This window comes from Panthera tigris, chromosome E2 (assembly GCF_018350195.1).
Source record: "Panthera tigris isolate Pti1 chromosome E2, P.tigris_Pti1_mat1.1, whole genome shotgun sequence".
Classification (NCBI taxonomy): Eukaryota; Metazoa; Chordata; class Mammalia; order Carnivora; family Felidae; genus Panthera; species Panthera tigris.
This window is the reverse complement of record NC_056674.1, coordinates 51,986,520-52,007,990: the sequence shown is the minus strand read 5'-3', so window position 1 is coordinate 52,007,990 and position 21,471 is coordinate 51,986,520. Positions and strand designations below refer to the sequence as shown.

General features: G+C 45.0%; 1 protein-coding gene across 1 annotated transcript in view; it reads right to left on the bottom strand.

Moving 5' to 3' along the window:
- The window catches only part of WWOX (WW domain containing oxidoreductase), a 977,998-nt gene that overhangs the window by 704,764 nt on the left and 251,763 nt on the right, over positions 1–21,471 (bottom strand). The window lies entirely within an intron of this gene.

Below are 21,471 nucleotides of genomic sequence, written 5' to 3'. Positions count from 1 at the left end.
TCCAAAAAACGAGACAGACCTTTACAGCCTAAATAAACACCCTGCGGAATATTAACACAATTGTGGCTTTTGGGGATTCCATCTCAGACACGGCAAAAGAATGAGCTCAGTGTAATGTTATGTAAAGGGAAATACTTTTCAATTCCTCCTTGAAACAGAATGCCACGCCATCTGGGGCGTTTCTCAAGCGAGCTGTGGGGAATTCATACTATTTGGAAATAGTCTGAAATTCAACAGAAAAAAGGGCCTAAGGACCCAAAGTCCCAAATGCAACTGTTTCTCAGACTTACTAAGTGTTAGGTTTTCTTTTTCTTCCAGAAGAGGAAGAGGAAAAAAATACTGTAGAATTCCAAGGTAGATCTCTGCTCAAAGAGCTAGGGCTGCTAGATTTTGAATTCACGGATGGCAGCCTACAACAGAACATGGCAGTTCTCTTGAGCAGCTACCTCAAGCCCAGGGAAGGTTCTCAACACTCCAGCAATCCACCAAGACCATAACTGTCCGAGAGGCTCTCGCACAGCGTGCGTGCCAACGGCAAAAGTCAAGAGGATTTTAGGTGCCATACCAACAAACTTTTACAAAAATGCTTACTTACGGTAACATACTGGAAAAAATATATAATCAGCTGCTCAAACTCACAATGATAATAATGATAAAAGAGAGAGGAGCCTGGGCAGCTCAGTCGGTTAAGCGTCCGACTGCAGCTCAGGTCATGATTTTGTGGTCCACAGGTTCAAGCCCCGTATCAGGCTCTGTGCTGATGGCTCAGAGCCTGGAGCCTGTTTCGGATTCTGTGTCTCCCTCTCTCTCTGCCCCTCCCCCACTCACACTCGGCCTCTCTCCATCTCTCAAAAATGAATAAACGATAAAAGACACTTTTTTTAAAAAAGGGAATGATAATACCCACCTTGTTTGCTAGTTATGAAAATTAGAGAGAAATGTAAAATACCTCACATCAGCCGTTAAAGGGATGATGGTATCTAAAACATGCTATTTTTTTCTCAGCTGCCTATTTCCTAGACCTTGACTACACTTTGGGGACATGCTAGCTATCAATAATTCAGAGATATAAAATATGTATATAATGGTCTCCCATATTTACAAAATACCTATACGTGGTTTCCCACATTCTTACCCGGTATCTCTGGCAGGGAAGATCCTCAATAAATATGCAAGGAAATCAGGCAAGTGGAACAAGAGAAATATGAACACATAAAATCAACATCAGTTTAGATGGTCAGTGACGGCCTCGCTGCGCTTCTCAATTTTAAAGGACCCACAGGTTTTAAGAATTTAAGGACACCATCAAGCATTAAAGTAATAATTAACCCAGAGTGGATTCTGCTGTTAAGATAACCCAGCTACACTTTTTTTTTTCCAAGTTAGAATAAAGAAAATAATCCAAACCAATCAGCAGGAATAGAGTCGAGCACTGGCTGCGTCCCTGGAGACCACCAGGAATTTTTCATTTCATGCACCATTTACAACTTCTTAGAGTGAATTCCAGAACATCAGTACATACACTTAACGGAAAATAGAAACACGCTTGTTTTTGTGATTTCCTTAAATTTTTGCCTCGTGTTGATTACCTTGATTATATTTTCCCATCCTATCATGTACAGGCCCAGCAGCAAAATCTCAACCTCGCCTAATGGCGCAAGGTGTACCACAGGAAAATACCTACGCCTTCTTCCAAGAGGGCTTTCCAGAAAATATGTGTCAATTTGGTAATTATGCCACGAAGAGCACTTAATCCAGCTGACACGATATCTCAAATGCGGGTGTGATGCTTTTTGTTACAGTTCAATGTTGTTTCGTTTCGTTCTTCCCCTTTGCATTCAGCTCTTTATCGCCCTGTGTTCTGGCTCCCTGAGAATATTTAATACTTTGGACAAACAATGATGAGCACAATAAGGATGGAAGGGTGGGAACAGTAAGGATAAATAAATTCAACCACGCTCATAACCCAGTAACTTCACTTGAACGTAGCTCCCACAGATGGGGCAAATGCAAATGAACCAAAGTCTCTCTTGGCAAACTCCCATTTGTTCATCTGACGAATGATGGTCACGTCCTACAGAAATTCACTGGTGATGTGAAAGTAGTCTTGGGAGGCTAATGTAGAGTTGAAAAAACTCCACAAGGGAACTCAGAGAGTGTGAGTGTTACTCATATAAATGCAGGAAGGGAAGAAGCTGGCGGACACGGAGGGCCGGGGCTGGCATTATTTAGAGAAGAGGGAGCTGGTTACTTTCTTTGTGGTGCTCAGTTTTCGGGGACACAAAACGGAGTAGTCACTACGGGTGGCCAGAAACCCCTGAAGGGCTGAGTCTGTCGCTGAAGTCACCCCTGTGCTCCCACACGCAGCACCACGTCTGAGACGCAAAAGAAGTTTGTTGAATCACTGAATCCCTGAAAACTAAGTAAGAGATCGCAGGTGACAGCTCTCTGCATCCTTGCTCATGTGATTCAATCACTGCATACGCACAGAAATTTGGCTTTAACCCATACAGCCTCTCTCCGTGTTGGCTTCGTCCACAGTGCAGTCATCTCTGTGCCACTTGCCTAATTTGCATCAAATTTAAGGACCACCTGTAATCACTTTTGTAAAAAAAGACACACTGAGGGGCACCTGGGGGGGCTCAGTCGGTTAAGAGTCCGAATTCAGTTCAGGTCATGATCTGACAGTTTGTGAGTTCAAGCCCCACACCGGGCTCTCTGCTCTCAGTGCAGAGCCCGCTTTAGATCTTCTGGCCCCCCCCTCTCTGCCCCTCACCCGCTTGTGTTTTGTCTCTTCCTCAAAAATACACAAACATTACAAACTTAAAAACAAACAAATAAAAACGATGCACTGGAAACCAACACCTGTATTTCTCAGTTTTGCCCTCTGCAAAAACAGCTGCTAAGGAGGACTGCTGTTCTGGCTTTAGTTTTAAAAAAATTAGTATGTGTTAAGATAGAGTACTTGCCTGTGTCCAGCTTATACATAAAAAGTGATATGAGGACTCTGGGAAAGTGCTCTATGGTTCACAGAGCTCGTGCGATTTGGCTCTCTGGCACAGGGAGTAATTAAATGAATAGGGCACGTGGCCTTAGAAAACACATCCATTACGAAAAAAATCAGAATTATCCGCGACACTTGAGTGAAGGAACGAGAGCTGGCAGTAAATTATTTGGCCATGCCTACTAAGAATCCACTTGCCCTCACAACTGAAAACACTGGCTGGCTCCTCTCTTTCACTGTGATTTCCTTGTGGGAGGGTCCTTATATGCACACCGAGCAGTGACTGTAAGACAGGACCTTGCTCACAGGGGATTCCTGGCATTTGCTGACAAGGCGAAAATAATACCTGGGCATCCTTCTCTAAGTATAATGTATCCCTCCAAACGTTCTACTCTGTGGACAAGCGGAAAATATAAAGTCAATGAAGAAATAACTCGCCTCTGTGAAAACAAATTAGCATTCTTTTGAATTAAAATTGTATTTTGTAGCCATAAAGCAATATTAAGCATTACAAGCCATTATTTATAAACTTCTGCAATACCAATCTGCTAAATAAATTCTGCTAAAAAATCTTGGGAACGTTCATTTTTTAATATGCTTATACAATAGCTGTCTAAGTACCAGATGATGATTTCATTACCATGACGCAAAAGAGCTTCGTTAAAATATACCTTATGCGGTCACCGGGAAGGGAGGGGGTTTAAAGTGGGGTGGCAGAGGGGAATTTACGTGGACAACAGGAAAAAAAAATTAGCTGGGGAATGTGCTTAAGTGCATGGTCAAGTTACTCGAACAATAAAACGTCTCATGCATTTTGTACATTCCCCTGCCAATGAGGACTCCTGCCTCTGTTTTGCCTAGAGATATATGGAGCTGTAATCGAGTTCAGAAAGCCCCTGACAGCTGTGTGCTGCCATTCAGACCTGAAAGATTCCATGTTATGATAAAAATTAATGTACTCTGACATCCTCTGGGACTCCCTGGGCCCTGGGAATAGCTAATGAAGAAATACAACCTTGCTGGAAAACAGCACGCAGCTCAGGAGTTAAGGATTAGTTCACATACGGTAGCAGTGTGGCCCCTCTGTCATCAGCTGTAAAGCAACCAGACCCCAGTGCCAAAGGGAGTCAACCATCATTGGTTGGAATTATTTCCTGGGTCAGGAGAGGTCAAATAAACAAAAAGCTTTACAAAATAATTGAGCCCAAGTTGGAGGCAGCCTGTCACTTTGTGTTGGTGGCTCAAACAGAAAAAGGTAACTACAACATTTTGGTCTCTCGTGGGCTGTGATTGTGGACTTGAAAACTTCTCCCCAGGAGACATGCTTTCTAGAAGATCAGAAGACCGCTGGGCACGTCCCAGTGGGCCGTTCTTCAAGAGGGGCTTGGCAAGGGCCTTGTTGAGCATGGGAGGAATACTGGTCCCCAGAGAGTCGTTTCACTGTCTGAATCACCCTACCTTCTAACACCTTTCACCCCCAAGTACCAGGATTTCTTCCAAGAAGGCAAGACACTGGGAATAAGGTTCACAGCAGCATTGCTTCGAATCGCCAGGAAGTGGAAATATGCCCCATGTCTACCAAATGATGCATGGATATGCAAAATGTGGTCTACCTGTGTAATGGAATATTATTCGGCCATAAAAAGCAATGAAATACTGATCGTGCCATGGCTCAGAAACATTATGGTAAGTGAAAGAAGCCAGTGGCAGAAGATGAAGTGTTGTATGATTCCACTAATATGGAAGTCCGGAAGAGGCAAATCAGTAGAGAGAGAAAAATGAGCTGTTGCCAAGGGCGGAAGCAGTGGCGGGAGGTGGGAAATCACTGCTAATGGGCACAGGCACGAGTTTCTTTTTGGAGTGATACAAATGTTCTGGAAATACTGTAATGGTTGCACAAGCCAGTGGCTAGAATAAGAACTACTGAACGGTACACGTGATTTTTTTTTTAGTCTTTATTTGAGAGAGAGAGAGAGAGAGAGAGAGAGAGAGAGAGACCGCAAGTAGGGGAGGGACAGAGAGAGGAAGACACCCAAGAAGACCCCGTGCCACCAGGCAGAGCCTGACACGGGGCTCAATCCCACAAAATATAAGATCATGACCTGAGCCAAAAGCAAGAGTCTGACGCTTAACCCACTGAGCCACCCAGGCACCCCCCCGAATTGTACACTTTAAAATGGTAAATTTTAGGGGCGCCTGGGTAGCTCAGTCGGCTGAGCGTCCGACTCCAGCTCAGGTCATGATCTCGCGGCTCGTGAGTTCGAGCCCCGCGTTGGGCTCTGTACTGACATCTCAGAGTCTGGAGCCTGCTTCGGATTCTGTGTCTCCCTCTCTCTGCCCCTCTGCCACTTGTGCCACATCTCTCTCTGTCTCTCAAAAGTAAATAAACATAAAAAAAATTTTAATGGTGAATTTTATGGTCTACAAATTCTATCTCAATTACAAAAAAACCCTTGGCTTCTGAGAAACCTACCATGACACTCTAGGAATGAGCTAGGTGGCCTTCTGTTGGGCTCCATCCACCATGAACTGGGGCAGCTGTGGCTAACAGCTCTCCAGGCCCCATCCACCCTTGCCTCACACTTCCATCAAGAACAGAAAAGGAGACTCAACGGGCGCCTGGGTGGCTCAGTCGGTTAAGGATCCAACTTCGGCTCAGGTCACGATCTCACAGTACAGGAATTGGAGCCCCGTGGCGGGCTCCGTGCTGAGAGCTCAGAGCCTGGAGCCTGCTTCGGAATCTGTGTGTCCCTCTCTCTCTGCCGCTCCCCCACTCGCACTCTGTCTCTCTCTCAAAAATTAATAAACATTGGGGCGCCTGGGTGGCTCAGTTGGTTAAGCATCCAACTTCGGCTCAGGTCATGATCTCACAGTTTGTGACTTCGAGCCCCGCGTCGGGCTCTGTGCTGACAGCTCAGAGCCTGGAGCCTGCTTCAGATTCTGTGTCTCCCTTTCTCTCTGCCCCTCCCCTGCTCATGCTCTGTCTCTCTGTCTTAAAAATAAATAAATAAATAAAACATTAAAAAAATTTTTAAAAAAATTAATAAACGTTAAAAACATGTGAATTTCACATAAATAATGGATAAACATTAAAAAAAAAAAGACTCAAGCAAGACAAAGTGACTTCAATGAAAACAAGGTTGTGTGGTTTGGGTGTTCTGGGTTTTTTTGTTCGTTTGTTTGTTTTTTTGACAGTTGATTGATTACGCAAAGCTAAATGGTTTTAGCTTGTGACACTATTTTAGCCTATTATTAGGATCTTAACAGGTAATATTAGGACCTACGGTAACATTTTGCAGATTTACTGTCTCAACTAAATAATTACAGAAAACTTAGGGAAAAACTTATGAGAAACAAATTTTTAAAAAGTATTTGAAATACATATTTAAACACATAGATGTTTAATGTCTTTCCTATAGAATGCGTATTGTGCCACTGAAAGTAAAAAACAGAACGGAAGGCGATTTCTGAAATATGAACAGCAGTATTAACTATGGATTAGTAACACTGTGTTCATGGATGGAAATTTATAATGTCTTAGATTTGCTTTAAAGTAATCTCGCAAGAAAGGGGCTTCAGATTGAGTAAAACTGACCATATGCTGATAATTGTAAGAGCTAAATAAAGGCTATGGTAAAGCCCATTATACCTTTTCTCTCTCTCGTGTGTATTTGAAAGTCTCCATAGTAATGAATTTTAAGAAATAAAGAGAGATTAATGGAGGACCAGGAAAATGGGCAATTTTCATATGTACGCTTTTCCACATTTTTTCAAATGTTCTCCAATGGGTGTGGACCACTTTTGCTGTCACAAAACTTGTGTATACATGATGGTAAAATAAATAGGTCTGACATCTGCCTGAGAGATCATAAAGGCGGTTGAGCCTTTTATTAAAACGAAACAGAACTAGACCAATGTGATCACTCAGAAACCATCCCAAGAAGACAAAAACAAACCAAAAAGCAGGACGGGAAGCCCCAGCTGGCAGCCTGCCCCGGCAGGTACTGGCAAACCCACTCTTATTCCAGTGGTGCAGTTGAGTGCAGTAGCAAATAAAACAAAACGAACCTCATCCACAGCTCCACTAAGCCTGGGACTCTCCCACAGGATGAGAAAGAGGGAAGAAAGGTCTGCTTGGGCCAAGACACCTGAGGGTCAAACAGGGCAGGGAAGCCTGGGATTGAAATCTATTTTGGTGTCAGGGTCTTTAAAGGTCATAGCGAATTCTCGTGGAAAATCAATGGGAAGGCCTCCCTCTAATAGGGTGGCAAGTTCTGCTTGTAGGTGTCACATCAGAGCTGAGCCTGAGAAAGTTTCTGAAAAATTAACAGAGTCACATGCCAGAGCTGTGCTTCTACAATGCAGAAAACCCAAGAAGGAGCCTAGAACACCGCCATCTAAGACAAGGAATGAGTTGGAATTGGTCATAGTGATAGTGAGAGAGCTGGGAGACGGCCAGTCCTTCCTGACTCCCGGTGCAGTGCTCTGTCCACTTTCCCAGACTGCTCAGCCCCAGTGAGCTCCCCCACGCATCTTCACCAATAAAGGAAAACCTAGGATGTCTCTTCTGCCCCTACCAGGAAGTGGTTTCTCTTCCCCCCGGGTACGATGGGCACAGGTGACATGAATCAGCCACTGAAAAGAGAATTTCAGTGACTAACGAACAGAAACCTTGCACTTGATAATACATAGTTGATGGCCATTAAATAAATATTTCAGATTTTAATAGCAATTGCCCAGTGTTTCAGAAAGAAATGAGAAAAAGTCACATGTAACATTTCTGGAGGGTAATTTGGCTGTATTCACCAGCAGTATTAAAGATATTCATATACTTTGAATGAATCCAGAAACTCCCCTTGCAAGAACGGATCCTAAGGAAGCAAGAGATCCAAAAGGAGGTATGTGCAGGATCTTACCATAGTGCTTACAATAGCAACAAAAAAAATGAGAGTCAACCTAGCATCTGACAATTCAAGCTTGGTTAAATAACTTTACTTATATGCAATGGATTATTGTAAAGCTCCTAAAATTCAAGCTATAGAAATACGTTTGGCCAGGCACCTAGGTGGTTCAGTCAGTTAAGAGTCCGACTCTTGGTTTCGGCTCAGGTCAGGATCTCATAGTTTGTGAGTTCAAGGCCCAGGTAGGACTCCATGCTGACAGCATGTGGAGCATACTTGGGATTCTCTCTCTCTCCCTCTCGCTCTCTCTCTTTCTGTCTTCTCTCTGCCCTTCCCCTGCTTACATGCATCTCTCTCTCTCTCTCTCTCTCAAAATAAAAAAAAAAAAAAAAACTTAAAAAAAAATCTGTTTAATGACATAAAAAAATTCCCATGGTGTTCTTAGAATGAAGAAAAACAGGGGCGCCCGGGTGGCTCAGCAGGTTAAGCATCTGACCTTGGCTCAGTTCACGATCTCAACCGCCTGTGAGTTCGAGCCCCGTGTTGGGCTCTATGCTGACAGCTCAGAGCCTGGAGCCCGCTTCAGATTCTGTGTCTCCCTCTCTCTCTGATCCTCCCCAACTCGCATTCTGTGTGTGTCTCTCTCTCAAAAATAAATAAACATTAAAAAAATTTTCTTTAAAGAATGAAGAAAAACAGATTATAAGAGAATATATGTAACATAACCACTTCCCAACCACTAAGGTGGCTACGATGAGAAAGGATGGCTGTAAGTGAAGAACATGAAGAAGACTAACAAATGTTGGTGAGTTTGTGGAGAAACCGGAAACTCACGCTCTGCTGGTAGGAACGTAAAATGGTGCAGCAGCTATAGAAAAGGCTGACAGTTCCTCAAAAAGTTAAACGGAGAGTCACCACATGACCTCACGACTCCACTCCTAGACATACACCCAAGACAAATGACAGTATACATCCACACAAAACTCTGTACACGAATGTTCATAGAAGCATTATTCTTAACAGCCCCGAGGTATAAACTGCCCAAATGTTTATCAACTCATGAATGCATAAAGCAAGTATTATATCAATACAATGGAATCCTATTTGGCAATTAAAAAAAAAAAAAAGGAGAATGGAGGGCCGATGCGTGCGGAACATGGATGAATCTTAAAACCATTGTGCTAAGTGAAAGAAGCCAGACACAAAAGGCCACAAATCCAGACACCATAAGCAGATTGGGGGTTGCCAGGGAGGTGCTGGGATGGAGAGGAACTGCACGGTGACAGCTGATGGGTTAGGGTTTGTTTTGAGGATGACGAAAATGTTCTGGAATTCAACAGTGGTAACGGTTGAACAACTCTGTGAATATACTAAAAACCAATGAACTGAACACTTTAAATGGTGAATTCTATTACATGTGAGTTAGATCTCAATTAAAAATGCGTAAAGAATACATGTCAACAGACTTTCTCTTTTCAAGAAACTATGAACACGGAATAAAAACGGGTACATCAAGCTGTCAACATGGAGTGTCCAGGATGGTGGAATTATGGTTAATTTGTGCTTTATTCTGTATGTTTCCCTAGAATCCCAAAACTTTTCCTGAAGACTTATGCAAATATTATGGAAAGACTCTGAGAAAGTCTTCCAGAGAGGTGGTATGGCCACATTCAGGACAGACGGGTTGACTGTCCAGGGGTCGGGTCTCAGAACTGCCTTTTCTGAGTAGCTACATAAAACACAGCAAGCACATGACAAGACGTGAGAGGAACAAATATGTGTCATGGGGAGAAGGGCACTTTGACCAACAGAAAACTTCAAACCCTGGCAGTATCTATCCAAGCCCTGTCATAAAGGGGCACATCACACAGGGCAGACAGCCACCCTGGCTTCCTCACTCTGAGCTCCCAGAGCCCCCCTGCAGGTACCCCACCTCTATGAGCTTTCTGCACTGGGCATCGTGGAAGGTGACAGTGGGCACAGCCACCTTTTTACCACAGATGGGCTCTTCTCCAGACACAGATACACCCTTGAACATATAAACGCTTCTCGCTTTCAATCCTCAGAATGCAGCTCGGACCCTCCATTGCACTCCATCTCACAGATGAGGAAACGGAGGGTCAGAGAAACAAAGTTAACTCGCTCAGGGTCCTACGCTGTCAAGACAGGCTTTGAACCTGAGCTGGTCTGACACCACACTAATGGTGGTCTGTGAGAGACCTCTGTCAATGCTCTGAGCTGCTTTAGGGGAGGGGATGACAGCAGAAGAGGTGAGGCAATTATCCCTGCTGAACTCCAGGTGGGCAAATGATAACCACGACTCCAGCCCCAGCGAGCCCCAGTGAGCACCCAAGAACCGCCTGGGAAGATTCTAACGGCCCGAGTCCCAGCGCACATCCCAGAAACTGGAAGTCAGAATGGGAGCAGGAGCCAGGCGTCAGCGTTTTTTAACGGTGCCCAGCTGACTCCACGCACAGCCGAGCTGAGACCCACGGGTGATGGTCCCTTGGGGGCTCGGAGATCTGACGTGGCAAACTGAAACACCTCTGTCCTTTCAGGCGGAGACCTCGTGCCCAGATCCGTTTCCCAAAGCCACATCGTTTGTCAACCTTCCCATTACTTGTGCTTCTCAGACAACCACGAACCTTTTCTTCTTTCTGTTTTTGGTTATCAATTACTGCATAACGTCAGCTAAAACATCTTTTTGATTACGAGTCGGTGTCTGAACTGTAACAGAAGTAGAAGCTTTTGAAAGGCAAAATAAGAACTTTTGCCGCTAATTGAGAGGATCTGTTTCAATTTTTCTGAATGACAAGGTGTTGGGTAGATTTTTACAAAATGAAGAAAACAAAGGACTCACAATATCAAAAACACAGTGTGGTGACAGGTAGTTCCACTAAAAATATCATCTTCCTTGGGGATTTTCAGCAGGCTGCCGCGGCATAGCACCGTTGATTTATTTCAGATGTATATTCGAGTTTGGGGGCTGACAAGAGTTAGCTTCTCAACAGTTTACTGGGGAAAAGATACGGTTCCCACGTTATTAAAACGTGAGCGCCGTGGGGTTGAAGCACAAGTCCCCCATATGTCAATTCTATAAAAGCAGAATTCGGACGTGACAATGGGGGTGCCTAGGCAGTACCCGGAGAAAACCCAAGCTGGGTTCAGAAGCCAAGATGGGACGTAACATTCTCGACCACAGGCAGTGAAACGTTTTTCCTGAGTCTTACAGAAACCAGAGGTCTCTGAGAGTAATCACGGGCTTGCTGCGTCGATGACTAGGAGGGTGGTCTCAGCACAGGTCAAAGAACAGGCCTGGCAGGGCCCAGAAAGTGCTGGTCCCTGTGCACACCCCATGATGCCAGGCCGCCAGGGCCACGTGGTCTGCCCTGCACCAGGGGAGCCCATGGTTTCCCAGAAAGGAACTTTTATGGTATGGTTTTGTTTAGTCTCGTTTTTTTTTTGTTTTTGTTTTTGTTTTTTGCCTGCAGGAGCTACTGTATATATGATTACTTTAAAATTTGCTTCCCAAGACCTGTAAATATATAACCTCAATACCACCCATGGAAGTATCAGTTCAAGAACTGGGAATGGCTGAGAATCGGCACGTTGAAAACAGAGTTCGGGTCACCAAAGAGAACTGTGGTTTTCCATTTTTATCCTTCCTTTCTCCCTCCCAGCCACCCAACCCACCCTATCCATCAACTTCTGTGAGCTTATTATAAGGCAGTATATGTATGTAATCATCACAAAGGGTGATGACAGTGATAGCAACGACACAGCTAAAATTTATTAAGTGTTTATCAGGCATCAGGTACTAGGTTTTACAGACATTATGCTGTTTAATCCTCTCAGCCACCCACGATGGGAATGCCATCATCTCCTACTTGTACTGATGAAGAAACTGAGGATCGGAGAGATTAAGGAACGTGCTGTGGTCTCCACGCTAGTCAGGTGTGGGACAGAAATCCAGAGACGAAGGTTAGCCAAGGTTGCTGCCTCTGTGGGGATGAGCCTCACAAAGAAAAATCAATGGAGAAAAAAGCATCCCCAAAGGATTCAAGTGTGATGATGGCGTGTGTTGTTGATACTCTGAGAAGTGACTTATCAATTCAACCATGCTGTGGAGGTGAGAGGAGGGAACATGGAGATTCTACACAGGACGCGACAAAGTCATCCGGTGAGCAGGTGGTGGACAGGGAGGAGAGGAGGGGCTCAAGTCAGGAGCACAGGCCCAGAATCAGGAGGCAGAACCTCTCAGCATCTCCCTACGCAGAGTACAGAGACACGGGATTGGGAAGACACAACGGTAAATGAAGGTGGAGGAGGGGCCAGAGCCCAGAGGCCTTGGGAGGCCACACCAGCAAGTAAGTGCAGCCTTGGCAGTTCAGGTGGCAAGACATCACCGAAAGGTCCCTCCGCAGGACAGTGTCAGGGCTGGGTTTGTGTTTGAGAGTGATCACGGTGGCAGTTCAGGTGCATAAATAGCAAAATGACCCCTTGGTCTACTTCTGTCTACCTGATCAGCATCATGATGAAGGCAAGTGGGAAGTAAGGGGAAATGAACACTGACATTTGGAATAAATGTACAAAGACAAGTGCAAACGAGAGTAAATAGTTGCCATTTCTGCTTACCCTGACTCTGCAGACAAGACCCCTTCTATGTCTGGTGGAAAACAGCCCAAGTTCCTTAACTGAAGGGAGGAGCTTCTCTTCCATTGGGCTTAACCTCCTTTTACATATTTCAGCAAAATGACTTCCTCTTGGTGATAGCAAATTGGCTGGAAGGAGCGTCTCCTTCAACCTTGAAGTGACCTTAATAATTGTCCCAGTAGGCAGAGGTTGTCATCCATCCTATTAATGGGACAAATTGCCTTTGGAGGCAATGCGTCCTGCATGATGCATTTCCCAAATGAGACAGATCTTCCTGATTCTCCAAACTACTGTCTAAGCCGAGCTCAGAGGCAGCAGAGATTGTGGACCAACTTGTAGCCTCACTCCCTACTGGCGAGCATGACCTTGGTCAAGGTCCTTAATCTCGTTAAGCCTTGATATCTTGATCTATGAGATGTGGCTGCTCATTGAATTAGGCTGAACCCTAAGACACCGCCGTTCTTCCACCATTTGTGGCCTACCCTGAGTCCTAGTGAGGATCAAATGAGACGACACAGAAGTACTTAACAGTGCTTGACACATAATAAATAGGTGACAGATATGAGCAATTAGTATCATCATCATCATTACACGGTTCCAAGCCTCAGTTAGGACTTCAGTGTCTTAGTATTTAAACAACACTTAGTTGTCTTAGGTGGCCTGCTTTCCCATATGGCAGTATTTCCAAACCTCCGCACAGCACGCTGTTCTACTCAAATTCTTACCTTTGCTCCAAGCCTCTAAGTATCAGAGTACTTTCTGCAGGGCTGAAATTAACCAAGCACACAAATGCTGGCTATATATACTTATTTATCTTGATCGGGCTAATAACATAATCCATTTTCTAAGAAAAACGGCATGTATTTCTCACAGGAAGACAAGATGCTATCAAAAGAAGTCCCATTTCAAGAGACAGTGGGTTCTGGCCCAAGAATTAGCCAGCCGCAACTCCCAGACCAAGTCCCAACCTCAACCCACTTCCTGTTTTTATGAATAAAGTTTTATTGGAACACAGAAAACCACCCAGTCATTTCTAACTTCTCAGTGGCTACTTTTGAATTACAAAGGTCTCACTCAACAGTCAAGATGCACTCAACACTAGTTGCAACAGGGACCATCTGGCTGACAAAGGCAAAAATATTAGAATATTTTTATGTATCTGCCTGATTCTCTATGGAAAAGCTTTGCTGACTTTTGCTCGAGTCCAGTGACTTAAGCGTTCATTGTTGAAAACCAGCAATAAAATTATTATTATTTACTAGAGCTGAAGACATAACATGAGCTATGTATACATTGGTGGGATGGTGAGTGTAGGAGAAGGCAACCACAGAGTAATTGTACCTGTCCTCCAAAGCTGGTTTTTTTATTCTTCCTGGAAGGGAAGTTTTTTTGTGTGTGTCTTCAATTAACATATATCACTTTGATGTCATGAAACATGATAGTGATGGCTGAACTGAGAAATCTGTTGGGAAATCAAAACTGTTTATTTTGCAAACATCGTTGTGGTTAATTCGAACACAGTTTCATGTATTCCTTAGCTGTGACGGCTTTTAATGACGGTCAAAGCCTCACTGAATTTTTTTTTTCTGACAAATTTAATTGCAATGTGGCCCCTAATTAACTTAATAAATATTCTCCTCCACTAAGGATTTGTTTTTGAAGAGAGTCATCATGGAAAGCTATCAAAAAAAAAAAAAAATCTTCAAGCTTCACAAATATTCTAAGAGAGAAATAAGGCTGGGTAGAAGTGAGGCAGCAAATGGTGTAATGCTAGTGCCTAGCCCAGTTCCTGGACCATTGTAAACACCGAATAAATAATGATGTGAAGGGAAAAAGTTAAAACACACACACACACACACACACACACACACACACACACACACACACACACACACACACATACAGAAAAGGAGGGGAGCAGAAGGCAGATGGGTACTTTGGTACCAAAGAAGACACAGGCTGATTATTTTCAGTAGGTCCCACTATACCTTCCCAATGTACCTGTACATTCAAAGCAGGATGCTCTTATGGCAACACTAGTCATCTGGAAAAGCTACCGAAAGCCAAGGGAAACAGATGTAGCAATAGCAAAGAAAACAGATCTAGCCATTTACTCTGAGATCCTCAGCGGAACGCTGCGATGACGACAATCATTTCTGTTTGGATCTTGTAATGCTTCCAGCTTGCAGGCAACATGAAGGTCATTTTCCCCCTTCTCTTGGTTGCCAGTAATCTCAAAGCTCATTCTGAGGTCCAGTTTTTAAGGATTTCGAAAGATTATTAAGATCCACTGCTTGGCTAGGGCCACATCTTACTAGTCTGCTTTTATCCCCTTTCTCTGTGTAAGTACATTTCTTATTTCTTTTTTTAATTGTTTTTAATGTTTATTTATTTTTGAGAGAGAGGGAGAGGCACAGCGTGAGTGGGGGAGGGGCAGAGAGAGAGAGAGAGGGAGACACAGAATCCAAAGCAGGCTCCAGGCTCCGAGCTGTCAGCACAGAGCCCAACACAGGGCTTGAACTCACGAACCGGGAGATCATGACCTGAGCCGAAGTTGGATGCTTAACCGACTGAGCCACCCAGGTGCCCCAGCAGATTTCTTCTTTCTCTTTTATCATACTGCATGTATTCTTACAAACCTCTCAGATCATTTTAAGATCAAGAGAAGCAACAAATACAAATTAATAATAGCCACAGACAGTGCACTGAGATGTGCCTTGTTGTTTCATGCATCATGGCTTTCCTCCTCAACAACCATGAAAAAGGTATGTAACAATCTACTAGATCTGGAAAGTAAGGCCCAGAGACGCCAAGAGTTTGCCCAAGACCACACAGCTAGTATATAGTAGAGCTGGGATTTAAATCTAAGTTCAGCTGAGCCACAAAATTCTATTCTTTCCACACCAGGGGTTAGCACACTATGGCCCCTATGCAAATCTGGCCCATCGCCTGTTCCTCTAAATAAAGTTTTATTGGAACACAGTCATGCTCACCCACTGAAATATTGTCCATGGCTGCTTTCACACTACAGAGGCAGAGCTGGGTAATTGCAACAGAGATCTTACAGCCTGAAAAGTCTAAAATGCTTACTCTCTGGCCGTTTATGTAAGAGATTGCTGACCCCTGCACTACACTATACTACTTGGAGTTAGTGTTTTCATTTAATTTTTTTTTAATGTTTGAGAGAGAGAGAGAGGGAGTGAGCATGAGCAGGGGAGAGGCAGAGACAGAGAGAGGGCGACACAGAACCTGAAGCAGGCTCCAGGCTCTGAGCTGTCAGCACAAAACTCAAAGCAAGGCTCAAACCCACAAACTGTGAGATCATGACCTGAGTTGAAGTCGGATGCTCAACTGACTGAGCCACCCAGGTGCCCTGTTTGATAAGAAATGACAGTATATAAAATGCTTTTGAAATTTTTGAAGAATTATATAAAAAGATGCTTAGAGAATTAAATTTGAGAAGGCAAAGAATTTCCTTACGAGGGACTCATTCTTCCCTGATATCCCGAGATATAGTAAATGCTTCAAAATATAAATTTTCAACATCCTAAGATGGAAAATGTATGGGATGGGAAAAAATTAACTCGTAGCCTTTTTAAATTTTTTCCTTAAAAAAGTCATAATTAAGATCTAGATTTAGAGAGTTCATTATAGCAAAATCTGCCTCTCCTTTTTTCTTTTCTTTTAGATTTCGTACTGGGAAGAAAAGCAATACAATCCTCGGTTGGGCAAACCAGAAATGGATTTCTCATGTTGAGCAAAGACTAAAAAGAGTAATGCAGATATGTCGGCTAAAACATTATTCTTAAAACTGAGCTGAGGGGAAAAAGAAAGATTAAGCTGTAATTTACACATCGGTCCTCGGGGTAATTTATCCCTCAAAATGTAGAATTTATTTATAATTTATGGCCCACCCATTTCCATAGAAAGATTTGAGATGGCAAAATTTGGAATAAGAATCCAAGAATATTATATCTGGGATTAGTAGATTCAAATTCTGAAAGCAATTTAGTAAAAAGTAAAAATAAGTAACTTTGTTCAAGACCGTCCCCCTCAAATGTTTAAAAAATAAAGAACAGAAAACTGTTCTCTTAGCACTTTTTTTTTTAAAACGTCACTATTCTGTATTATTTTCTAAATGAAACAAAGTCTACTTGCCTTAAACTATACTGGAGACAGAAAGCTGAGAAGGAAGAGTAGAAATCCATGATCAAAAATATAGTTCTAGAAACCTTCAGAATTGTGTATATTATTTTAATATGAACTATCGATTTCATTTAATTTCCAGAACAAATCAAAACCCTTGGTCAATAGCCTAAGAGCTGATTGGTACCTGGGATCCCAGCCAAGAATTTCCTAGATTAGGTGCCATTACTAACTCTTAAAATTTCAGGATTGGAATCGAGGTGTCCATTATTTCAGGAGTATCTGGAACTCAAACGTTATAATATCTGGTGAAAAACAAAAAACAAAAAAAACCTACGGAGCTCCAAGTTCCAACAGCTGGTGAAAATACGCACTTTTCAGTAAGCCAAGCAGCTAGAAACTAGGAATGAAAATGCGTCACAGCAGCACAAACAACCAACTATCGTGGCAGAGCTCATTCCAGAAAATGCCAATATTGGGTCTGAATGATTAGTAAAGGTCCCAGCTCTTCGTACTCTGACGGATGTCTCTGCCTGCCAGGCAGCATGGAGCCTGGCTGCTTTCCAGGATTGCAGCTTAAACAAAATTTCCTTCAAAATTCAGTTTGGTTGGGACTTACCACAGGCTTTGGCTTGGAACTTTCCAGTAATGCCCAACATAATTCGACCTGAGACACACTGGCCGACCACCACGACCACTAACTCTAGGGAGAACTATCTGGAAGCAGGAGGAGGATTCTGGGCCTGACCACCCAGAAGAGTGAGTAAAGAATAACAGAAGGAATGAATGCAAATGGAGGTGAGCAGAGGAACGGAGCGGTCAGGGCGTGCTGAGCCCAGGAAAGCTGGCGTTGGCAAGTAGCCATGTCTGTCCTCTCCATGGTAGACTATGCTGTCCCTATGCAGCACTCTTGCCCCAGAATTAAAGAGGCACCGGACCAAGCTGCTAGAGTTACCTACACTTCACAAGAAACTCGGGAGACAGAAGAACAAAAGAACATGATAAATGGCACCACAGGGATGTAGTCACTGACGTAAAGAACACAGAAAACTCTAGAGGACAACCCTGTCCCTTAACCAAGTAAGTTGCATTAATTAAAAGAAGGTTTTTTTGAGGGGAAACCTATAAAGTGCATTCACTTAGTTTGAACAAACAACTGATCTAAACAAACCGAAAGAGAGAGAATAGGGTCGCCTGGGTGGCTCATTCGGTTGAGTGTTCGACTTCAGTTCAGGTCATGATCTCTCGGTTCACCAACCAGCCCTGTGTTGGGCTCTGTGCTGACAGCTCAGAGCCTGGAGCCCCCTCTGCATTCTGTGCCTCCCTCTCTTTCTGCCCCACCCCGGCTCATGCTCTATCTCTTTCTCTCAAAAACAAGTAAGACATTTTAAAAACATTTTTTAAAAAAAAAAGAAAGAGAGAAAATAAAAATGTTTCTTGGTTTTAATGTTTTTAAGCTGCTAGCTTTTGGAGCAACTTCTTACTCAGATACATCCCAGTACAGGAATCCGTACTAAAAGGTGGGACTGAGTGAGGCATGAGACATAGCAAGAAGGAGAGCTGTGGATTCAGACACACTTGGGCTCACACTGCAGATCCACCACTGGCTGCAGCTGGAAACCTGATCTAACCTCTCTGTGAAAGGCTGGAGCCTTTCCATTCGTAAACTACAGACAAAGGTGACTAATGCCTAGGGTTGTAGTAAAGAAAGAATACACGTGTAGGTGCTTAGCACCTTGCCTTGCGCAGAATAATCAAGAAGCCAACTAGCAGCTATGATTGTATATAATCATCAGCAGCGCTCATTCTAAGAGTGCCTCCCACCACCATCTCCACCCCTCACCCACCCCTCACCCCTGCAAAGAAGCAGATCTCCGCAGAGATCCCGGAGGAGGCTGAATCCACATCTCCTGGTCAAAGGCAGAGGGAGGGCGGACCCGCAGGACGACGGACCGCATCTTTCACCAGCGTTTCGGCTGAGCATCTGTTTCTAGCTTTCTCTGCGTTGGGTTGCACAATACACTACCTCTCCCAGGGCGGGGAAACTCGCGTGAGCTGGAGCAGGATCCGGGGGGAATTCGCACGGGAGCAAGGAGCCTGACCGTGCTGCTGGTGTGCCCAAGCGCCTGAAAACGTTACGGTAGATGGGGGTGTCCAACGGAATTGCGACGGGAGGGTTTTTTTCTCTCCTCGGTCCAACGGCGCCAAGAGGAGGCTGGTTCTGAACCGGCAGCCTTTCTTTCACTTGTCATTATGTTTTACACACAAGGAGATTTTAATGTCTGAAGATGGGCGGTGATGAGAAGGAGGAGGCTACACGTGTTTTTTGGCAGCCTAGTCACCAGTACTTAAATTCACTTCTGACAGCGCTCGGAATCTAAAGCCCTGTAAGTACCAAGCTGTCATCTGCCTTTCCAGGAGAGACTTCGCCCTGGCGGTGTTTCAAAAGTAAAATCACTCACTTTTTTATGCATATTTTCACCACCACAATATTGCTCTAAGCCGTGTGAAAGACTGCATCTCGAGAGACGTATTAAGAGGTTTGCGGTACCGGGTTTTGCTAAAAAGGAAAATCGCCTTCGTTTCTGAACCCAGAAGGACAAAAATTCAGCCATTTGCCAAAATCTGGGATTAGCACAAAAGAGGTGCATCTGAGGGCGGGGGGACTACAAAAGGCAGCTGAACGTGAGGATGTCTGAACTACTTTAACTGACGGTCCTGTTAGGACTTGGACGGCGGTCCCATTATGTAACAGCTGGCGTGCCTCAGCACCGCTCGCATCCAACGAGGAAGCCGAGGGAGGCAGCCTGTGCGAGCTCTGCCAGAGCCTCTCCGTGTCAGGGACAGCGTGACAGTCAGAAGCGGACGGAAGTCCCACGGCTGCACCTGACCCGCCAAGTGACCCTGCGAGAGCCACTCCCCGCCTCTGATCTCAGTTTCCACCGCAAGTCAAGCAGAAGACAGGACCTCGCGGTGGGTGAGGGGAGGCCCGGAGTGACCTCCGCAGGGGCCCTCCGCCCCTCCTGCTTCCCAGCCGCGGGCCCCCCGTAACCAGCCTTTCCCGTCCAGTCGTGCTCCCCTCATCCGTGTAACAGACTAGGAGCCAGCGGTCAGGGAGAAAATGCGCAGGAAGGGTTCTTGGCACGTGGCCCACAACGCACGCTGGACAAATGAGTGACTACTGCTCGCTGTTGCTGCTGTGACTACTGCTATCCTTGCAAACAACCACAGAAGTAACAGGTTGAGGAGTTAGCCATTCAGCAACGAAACTGCTTGCTGGCACCTGAGGTTTACAGCTCATCTGAGGTGAAGTGGGCTTCTCGCAGCCCCCGCTGCCTTCCCAGAGCCCAGAAGAGGGGCCGGGGCCCTGGAGGCACTCACTCAATGTGTGTTAAGTGAACAAGCAAGTGGAGACATGAGTGGAGGAGGTAGACACGAGCAATCGTCTTAAAAGGGACTGGGGCACACCGGACCTGACGCCCTCCGGAAAACACCAGCGAGGGCCAGCAGCCAGCAACTGCCAAACAGGGCACAGAACAGGCACGGCAGACTCAACTGGCAGACTCAGCCAGGTCCGCGGGCTCGGTGGGGACGTTACCCAGCCGTTCTGTGACCGCGGGGCCTGCATTTACGGGGATGGAGCCACTCCGCCACCGACTCCGACTGTGTGTGTCAACCTCAAGGACTCAGGCCACTTGCCAGCTCCCGAAAGGGCTTGGGAGAACAGACTTCCTGGCAGTGTGAAAGAGCAGAGGGAGAAACTGAGGCAGACTCAACAGGGGCTGGCCACGGGCCAGCCCTTTGGAATATCTGCTTTTAAATGCCTCCGCCTACATCCGTCATCTGCTTGGAGAACTAGAAAACCACTGACTGCTTCCCACCAGAGCCTAACCCAGAGACAACGGGTCATTTGTCAGCCTTCTCCAAATTTGGCCATTCTGGGGCCACTTCTGGAACTATCCTATCCTTGGCACTATGTAAACTGTCATTAACTTAATCCTCGGGTCCAAATCCATGCACTAAAAAAAATAAATAAATAAATGCAGTTATTTTTTTTAATGAAATTTAAACCACTGTGTCAAACGACGAACCACTACTGGTGGCCCTTCATGTGAGGGAACCATAAAAATAAACCCTTGGGGACAAAATAGCGTAATTAAAACTGAGCTAGCCTCCATTGGTTTCCCCGGCTCCGGGTCTGAGGGCCGCTGTCTCTCTGATAGAAAGGGAGGCTGGCATGTGGCGGCATGAATGCTCGCCAGCCCTGAGCCAAGGCTTCCTCCTTCGGGCATGTTGAAAGACTATAAACAAGAAGGAGAGGAAGGAGCAAGCTTCTCACGACATGAGTCCGTGTGTCGGAGCCACGTTCATGCGCCACGTAAGCTCACTGTGCACGTGGATACGGTGGAACCTTCTCACGCTCTCGATTCTCGGCCCCCTTGCGGTACTGGGTAACTGAGGCTACTCATTCCCGGATGCAATTAAAACACACTTTTCCTCGATTCTGAGACGCACTGCCAAAATGTCTGTAATCGGGATGCATCCTACAATCGGCTGGCTTTTATTAGCCACTTTAACTAGCGCTTCAACAGTGTCTTTCCATTTTTATTGGGGGGAGCTGTTATTAAACTGAAGGCACATCTCATAATGAGGGTGACTCAAGAAGTCAAGAAAATATGGGACACCCTAACGGGGCCAATATAAATGAGCCTGCCGTCTGGATGCCAAGACAACACAACAGCCTTGTGCTTGCGTTCTCCCAATTGT